Source organism: Montipora capricornis, chromosome 4 (genome assembly GCF_036669925.1).
Source record: "Montipora capricornis isolate CH-2021 chromosome 4, ASM3666992v2, whole genome shotgun sequence".
Taxonomy (NCBI): domain Eukaryota; kingdom Metazoa; phylum Cnidaria; class Anthozoa; order Scleractinia; family Acroporidae; genus Montipora; species Montipora capricornis.
Window position 1 is genome coordinate 35,963,949 of NC_090886.1, and position 6,215 is coordinate 35,970,163.

Below are 6,215 nucleotides of genomic sequence, written 5' to 3' on the forward strand. Positions count from 1 at the left end.
AATCGGAAAGTGGGCGTGATTTGTTTATTTTATTTATTTATTTATTTATTTTTTTCCGTGTCGGTAAAAGTCTCGCCTGTCACTCCCCTGGTAAGTGGTGTCTTTGTGCATAGAGCCTTCTTCTTCTTTTGTGAGACTGTTTGAATATTCATCTTTTTTTATCTCTTTCATTCTTTACTTTATTTGCTTAATAGTTTTGATGATGGTGTGACAGTGAAAACCGGCAATACCATGCGGACTCGTGAGTTTGTTATTCTCGTCTGCCGTAAACTTGATTTCCACTCTCAAAACTACCTCCGAACATACTTTTTGCGTAGAATAAGCTTTTAAAATGATGTTCTTGTCTTGTGTGGTGATACTTGATGATTCGCGAACATTTTGTGAAAAAAATAGTTATAACGGGTCACACGCTCAACTTGATCGCCCTATTATGCATAACATCCGCTTGGCCTTTTGACATCCCATTGAAAAAAACTCGTAAAATATTTCCGGACCGGTCGATTTCTCTGAAATTTGAAAGGATGATTGCTAACGAATAGGAAACGATTTTCACAATGACGAAAAATTCCTGTGTTAAGCATGAGAATTCGACGAAGAGATAAATGCGACTAAATTTGTTGCGTGCGTTGCTATTTTTGTGATTTGACTGTTGTGCAAATTTTGATAGAGAATATTAAATTATGAAAAAATATCTACGGATAGATCGTTAAAAAATCTTTATTTTTAGCGGTTATAAAAGATGCAACACTTGACGAGAAATAATGTTTTTGTTAATACAATGTATTTGAAAGAAGAAAAATTTCGCGGGAATCGGGACGCGGTGAAAATAAGTTAACAAATTTGATACGCGAGGAGACAGGAATTTTATTTCTCTGACAAATGATTTTGTCATTGTAGTGTAAGATGAAATTTATTTGGGACGCCAGCAATATTTCTTTAACTTCCTGGTTAATCCAATTTATTGCTACGACTTGCTAGTGCGAAGAATGTTTACATGAAACTCACGCTTTTTGCAAATTTTGAGTGTCATGAAATTACATCATTTGCGTGACAATATATCCCTTTACTCTAACCCAAAAACATTCAGAATGTAACAAATTTTATATTTATTAACCATTTCTTCTGCTTTTGTGCTTGTCAGCATTGTGATTTGCAATAATTCGCAAGTCTGTTTTTGTATCTCATAGATGTTTAGATTTTCAATTATATGGCCGCTCAACCTCGCGATTGTGTAAATAGTTCACCCTGAAGTCAAAGTAGATACGTCCTCAGGAACCTGACAAAGAAGCCTTCCTGACCCGACAGATGAAATCTAAATATTCAGTTAAATATTACAACAAAATTAAAAAACCGAAGACGTTGTTTTACTCTGAAAACAACGAACGATTAACATGCTTTCCCGCAGTTCATTCAGTTGACACAAGGTGATCACGTGCACCTTTATGGTTGCATGGTTGCCTAGCACGTGATCAATTTCTTCCTTTTGACAAAACATGATAAAAGTCAGAGCCTGCAGAAATCTTCGTCTTTTTACGATCGATTTTCATTAATCTTTAGATGAAAATTCGATTCAGAGCTATATATAAAAACTGTTTTTTTTCCTCTATCTGAGAAGAAACGAGCGAATTTTACTCAAGAGCGTGTTTTGTTATCTTTAAACTGAATTTATTACCAAAGCTTAAAAACTAAAAGACCTCAAAATGGGACAGGATTTTACAAAATAATTAAAGGTGTGAACGTGTGAGCCAAAGGGCCTCTGCTGGCGCGACATGCGGGTGACCCTCAAATGGTCTTAATGACCCCCCACTTGAAAAAACTAACTGGAACCCTGAAGTTCAATACCACCCAATCCAGTGCCTTCTGTTTTTGTGTAACTCGTACCACAGTCTTTTATGGTGAGTCTAGTTTAAATATCAACCAGACCCTCCGTGAGGGTACACTGGGTTGCCTGTGGTACGTGCACCGTTCCTGACAATTTTTTTCAAGTTAAGGGGTCATTAAGATCATTTAAGGGGTCACCCAGAAGTCATACCAGCAAAGGCCCTTTGGCTCACAGGTCCTCACACGTTCTTACGACGAAACAGATCCTTTTCTTTTCATTTGTCAGAAAGAAGAAATTCCTGTCCTCTTTAGAAAAAAATAAACACGCATTGCTTACTTATGGTAGTGACGTAATACAGCGATTTATTCCATATAAAATGTCAACTGAGCTGTGTGTTGTCTTCCAGGACATTCAAGTTGTCCTTGCGTAATATGTAATTCTAACAGTGCACGATATTGTTTTGGTATTCTGTATCATTGTAGTGCCATGGTAGAAGTCTTGGGTAAGTAGCCTCAGAAGACATGTGGTTACTAGCAAAGTACTGAACCCAGAAAGATTGAAGAAAATAAATGGGAAGTGAGAAACATTGGCTTCTGGGCTGACATGTTGATAATTTTCAAGCTCCCTCACAACTTCTTTTACCACAAGTTTAAGCGTGTCCTCTGAGCAGCTTTGTAATACTAAAATTTATTAAAGTTAACGAAACCCTGTCCCGCGGGGTTAGTATCGGGATGGGTGACCATACCCCTTCGTAAAACAGAAGCATTGGACCGAAAATACTATTAACGTTAACAAATGCGATCTCAGCAAGGTACAGATTTTGTTAGCTTGCTTTATGCAAAAACAAATATTGATGCAAAAGTAAATTGATGCACAGTTTTTAGAATGAGCAGAAGGAAGTTTCCAGGACGGTCGCTCGAGAATAACATAATTACGACACGAAAACAACATTAATTTTGAACCGTGAATATAGAATATAAAAATTTACGATCAGCGACATTTTTTCTACGTTCAATTTTATTATTGTACTTTTGGTTGCACAAATAAAGCGCAAAATCGAAAGTGACATCGCCGGAATTTAGCGGGCGCCGTGATGAAGTTACCCCGGCATGTCTACTCGCCAAACAGTGAAGCATCTGTGTCAAATGATGGCAAGATACCGGGTTTTCGTAAGTTTATTTTTCTGTCAAGTTTTATAAAGTTTGACCATAAATGAGCGAATTCAAAACAAAGATCACAATCGCCCAAACTCTGAGTGAGGTTGACTATTGTTTCTGCAAGGTCAAAAATTTACTCTCTACTTTATTATTCACCGGCGTCACATTTTTTTGCTGATTTTGGGGCTCATTTTGTTGAAACTCAAGCACGCTTCCAACAGACCTGTTTATTTTCGTGAAACCTTTCCTGCTTACAGAGCAATACTAAAAATATCCTCCCGTATCACGTTTCAACCTTTGCTCGAAAATTCAAGACACAACATGATATTATAATTCACAAAGGCAGAAAACATCACAGAATCCTTTTCCAGCGGAACATTTTATTGAAACAAACAACATACGATGCACTAAAACGCCATTCGCGTTGCAATGGCTTTCGACGCCATTGCTGGGTAACGAGAATAACAAACTCACGAGGCAGAATGTATATTTATATTTAATTAAATTAGCACAACAGAAAAACGCTAACCTCATTTTGACACGAAAATGCTTTACTATTGCCATAAAAACTATCCAGTTAAGCTCGCACATGATGAATTCATAAAGGCCACCTTTTCCAGCGAACACTTTTCTGAAACAAACAACATATTTGCTCTTAGAGGCGAAAACCTCTTCCTATTTTATTGCGTGCGTGAAGACAAGAAACTCGATCGTTTCAAATTACCATACGTAATTGCAACAAAACAAGCCGCCAACACACTCCGTGTCAAAAACGCAACTAAATAAATCTGCTACCAGTGTTCAGCATTAAACCCTTTACTGAAAAACCCTTTACTTGAATTATCAAGCAAAAAATGGGCAACAAGCTTTCTTTCAAATAATTTTTGACTAACAAGAATTAGTGAAATTTCCAATTGTTACCGGAAGACTGTGCAGAATTGAGTACAAACAAATATAAATAAGCCAGACAACAGAGATCACAGATCCAAGTTGTTCAATTCCTTCTCTATCTCCGTTAAACCCATAAGTTACTAGGGAATTTTCCATTTGATTTCAGTGTTGTACAAAACACTTGTACAAGACTAGCCTGTCTTGTTTATCCAATTTACGTTCCATTCTTTAGCTCCATAAGGGTACATTTTGTTTAAAGATCCTCCAAAACGCCATTTGCGTTTCAATCTTCGACGCCATTGCAGGTTAATGAAATATTCTACTGTGTCAAACCAGAGAAATCTACGCCTTTCTACTACCCCCTGAAATCCTACCAAAATATCGGCGGAAGACTGCACGCACAAAGATACCACTTAGCAAGGGAGTGATAGGAGAGACTTTTCTCTACACGGAAAAGAAAAAAGAAAAAGAAAAAGAAAAAGAAAAAAACAGAAAACGAACAAATCTCACCCATTTTCCGACTGGGATACCCAGTAAAAAACCCAAAAAATTTCATACCGATATCCAGCCTTCACTTCCAAGGGACGGGGGATAAAAAAACCTCGCTCGTAAGGAGACTGGGAATAGAAGACCAGTGATGTCAATTGCCCGAAGAGGAAATTACCATAATATTCTTTGTTTGTGTACCCAAATTTTGCATAAGCTTTGTTTCTAGTTTCTCTTGGGACTTGAGCCCAAGAGAAAACAAAACTGCTTAAATCAAAATTTAAATGGACAAACAAAGATGACAGTCTCCTTTACCAGCGCGGTTTTGTATCCCTCCTCCTCCCCGGAAGTGAAAATCCGATTTTTCAGGCTAAAGGCCGCACGGAAGGGGAATCGATATGGAATTTTTTTCATTGATTTTATCTCAGAAAACCATGATCTTTCAAATGAGTAAATAAAGAAACATATGCCATAGACCCTTTAAACAATATTTGTGTAATATTTAACAATTATTCTTTGAAATCGAGGTGAATAGTGGTAAAATATTTACCGAGCCGCAAAGCGGCGAGGTAAATATTCTGCCACTTTTCACTGAGATTGAAAAGATTGAAGTGATCTCAACAACAATTGCAGAAAAAACCATTCAAAGTCGATTTAATTGGCATCTCAATTCATGCGTGGAAAACGTGCAAGCGGCACAAAGCATGCGCGAAAGTGTTTACAGAAGCAAAGATGGGAAATCTAAATAACCTTCGTTAAAATCTTCGTCACAAACAGCAAAATGGTCATTTAGCACCGTTTAAATCAGCAATCTAAATCGAGAGTCTAGTTGTTAAAACATTTTGAATGTTCGATTAAAGTTTTTGAGGTTCATGGAAATTTAAAGTGCAGTTGGTAAAGGATCCGCATAAAATGGTGGCTCTAATTGAAGTGAGCGTTAGTTTGTTGTAAAATGACCCGTCTTGTTCCTTGCAACCATGTGGAACTTTCTTAAACATTTTTTTTAATTCTCCGGTTTCACTAAGAAATTCGTTTTGGTGGGCGACCAGCCCTACAACAGAGAATTACTCCGAGTGAAGTAAAATTGTTGGGGTAAAGATTGTTTAATTTTCAGCAATAATTATCTGGAAAAACGAAGTCAAACACTGATTGGCAAAAGTATGAACTCTTCTCTTACCTTTGAAAACTTTCAGGCCACATTTTGTGGCCTTCTTTGTCTTCTGTAGCACAGCATCATCTTGTATTCTCAACGTCATTTCCGATTCATAAATGCTTGCGAGTTTACGCCGGCCATTTTGTTTTGTTTCGATCAAGCAATATTCACTCCGTAGGGAGTGAATAATGCTCAATTATTCCGATAGCGCACCAATCAGATTGCTTGAAACACCAAGTTCACTGAGTGAGTATATACTAGATAGATTTACCCAAGCCTAAAAGCGGAGCTCCCGGGTTATTTATTCTTACAATAATTTAACCTGGCTCGATCCAATCAAAGACTGGTTCCTGGTCAGCGGTCAACTAAAAAAAAAACAGCTGACCTTGATGAGCTCTAATCTTGAGCCCTGGACATGGTCATGTGTTTCTGGTCAGCTGATGCCTTGCTTTGACAGATGTCAATCGATCATAAAATGAGTTATGTACACTAGCTGAAATATAGCCGCCTGGCTGAGTTGTAAACTTGAGCCCGCAATATGGTCACGTGATTTTGGTCACATTGTCATACATGGAGAGATGGATGTATGGTCGTATGGGGACCAAAACCAAATTTTCTCGCACAGATGAGTTATCGTATTTTCTTACCCATGGTGCTCCGCGAAAAGTATTATATTTCCCTTTGTTTTGATTGGCTTTTACAACAG